This window comes from Crocuta crocuta, unplaced genomic scaffold (assembly GCF_008692635.1).
Source record: "Crocuta crocuta isolate KB4526 unplaced genomic scaffold, BGI_CrCroc_1.0 scaffold86, whole genome shotgun sequence".
NCBI lineage: Eukaryota > Metazoa > Chordata > Mammalia > Carnivora > Hyaenidae > Crocuta > Crocuta crocuta.
In genome coordinates, this window is record NW_027530972.1 from 320,591 (window position 1) to 323,188 (window position 2,598).

Below are 2,598 nucleotides of genomic sequence, written 5' to 3' on the forward strand. Positions count from 1 at the left end.
ATTATAATGGGCCAATTACTAGCAATGAAATTAGTCCAAAAATCTCCCAACAAACAAAAATCCGGGAACAGATCACTTCAGAGGTGAATTATATAAAATATTTAAAGAAGAGTTAATACCTATTATTCTTCTCAAACTATTCCAAAAGAAGAGAAGAAGGAAAACTTACAAATTCAATCTATGAAATCAGCATTACCCTAATACAAAAACCAGATACACTACAAAAACTACTACCAGCTAATATCTCTGATGAACATAGATGCAAAGTTCCTCAATGAAATATTAGCAAATGGAAGCAGGTTCTCTCACATGGACTGCCTAAGAGTCACTCTGTAAGGGGCAACAACCTCTCTTCCTCCTCTCTTGCCATTTGCTTGAAAGCTGCAAAGTAGCAACCATGCATGAATGTATCTCCATTCCTGTTGGTCAGTCTGGTGTCCAGATTGACAATGCCTGCTGGCAGCTCTATTGCCTGGAGCATGGCATCCAGCCCAAATGGCCAGATGCCAAGTGACAAAACCACTGGAAGAGCAGATGACTCCTTCAACATCTTAAGTGAGATAGGTGCTGGCAAGCATGTGCCTAGGGCAGTGTTTGTGGACCTAGAACCAACAGTCATTGATGAAGTTCGCACTGGCACCTACTGCCAACTTTTCCACCCCGGGCAGCTCATCCCAAGAAAGGAAGATGCTGCCAATAACTATGCCTGAGGGCAAGGGGATCACTGACTTTGTCTTGGACCAAATCCGGAAATTGCCTGACCAGTGCACAGATCTTAAGGACTTCTTTGTTTTCCACAATTTTGAAGGGGGAACCAGTTCTTGGTTCTCTTTTCTGTTTATGGAACATCTCTCTGTCTATTATGGCAAGAAGTGCAAGCTATAATTCTCCATTTAACCAACCTTCCAGGTTTCCACAACTGTATTCGAGCCCTGCAACTCCATCCTCACTATCCACAACACTCTGGAGCACTCTGTGCCTTTATGGTAGAAAACAAGGCCATCCATGACATCTGTTGTAGAAACCTTGATATTGAATACAGAACCTACACTACCCTAAATAGACTGATAGGTCATATTGTGTCCTCCATCACTGCTTCCTTCATATTTGATGGAGCCATGAATGTTGATCTGACAGAATTCCAGACCAACCTGGTGTCTTATCCCCACATCAACTTTCCTCTGGCCATATATGCCCCTGTCATCTCTGTTGAGAAAGCCTACCATGAACAGCTTTCTGCAGCAGAAATCACCAATGCATGCTTTGAGCCAGCCAATAAGATGGTGAAGTGTGACACTCACCATGGTAAATACATGGTTTCTGCCTGTTGTACCATGGTGATATGGTCCCCAAAGATGTCAATGCTACCATTGCCACCATCAAGACCAAGTGTATCATCCAGTTTGTGTACTGGCAGCCCACTGGCTTCAAAGTTGTCATTAATTACCAGCCTCCCGCTAAAGTACTTGGTGAGGATCTGACCAAAGTACAGCAAGCTGTGTGCATGTTGAGCAACACCACAGTCACTGGTGAGGTCTGGGCTCTCTCGGACCACAAGTTTGATCTGATGTATGCCAAGTGTGCCTTTGGTTACAGGTATGTGGGTGAGGGCATGGAGAAAGAAGAATTTTTTGAGGTCTGGGAGGACATGGCTGCCCTTAAAAAGGACTATAAGGAGGTTGGTGTGGATTCTGTGGAAAGAGAGGGTGAAGAAGAAGAGGAATATTAAAGTTAAAAATGTCACAAAATTGCTGTTTATACAGGGAAGTTTATAATGTTTTATACATTGAAAAGTTCTGCTCCGATCAGTTAATTTGTATGTGGTAGTATATACTCTCATATAAAATTACTGACCTGTGCTTTAAAATGAACTCTTTGTTACAGACCCAAGCTGTCCATTTCTCTGATGGGTTTGGATAAAGTATTCCCTGTCTTTAAAAAAATATGTGTTTTAGTAAACCAAATCCAACAATACATTAAAAAAATCCTTCATTACAATCAAGTGGGCTTTATTCCCAGATGCAAGTGTGGCTCAATATTTACAAGTCAATCAATGTGATACATCATATTAAAAAGAGAAAGGATAAAGATCATATGATCATTTCAATGGAAACAGAAAAAAAAATTTGACAAAGAAGAATATCCATTTATTATAAGAACAAAGTACATAAGATAATAATAACATAATAAAGGCCATATGTGAAAAACCTACAGTGAACATCATACTCAATGGTGGAAAACTGAGGGATTTCCCTCTAAGATCAGAATCAAGACAAAGATGTCTATTCTCACCACTTTTATTGAACACAATACTAGAAGTCCTAGACAGAGAAATCAGACCAAGGTAAAGAAACAAAAGGCATATAAATTGGTAAGGAAGAAGTAAAACTTGCACTATTTGCAGATGACATTATACTATACATAGAAAACCGTAAAGACTCCGCAAAAAATCCTACTAGAACTAATAAATGAATTGAGCAATGTCACAAGATACAAAATTAATATACAGAAATTTGCTATATTTCTATACACTAATAATGAAGTATCAGAAAGACAAATTAAGATAACAATTCCATTGGATAACAACTGCCACCCAAA

The 2,598-nt window shown here is 39.3% G+C and overlaps 1 pseudogene; it reads left to right on the forward strand.

Annotated features, from left to right (window-relative positions):
• Positions 1-397: 397 nt before the first annotated feature.
• On the forward strand, positions 398-1,729 carry LOC144236307 (tubulin alpha-1A chain-like; annotated as a pseudogene).
• The last annotated feature ends 869 nt before the right edge of the window (positions 1,730-2,598 follow it).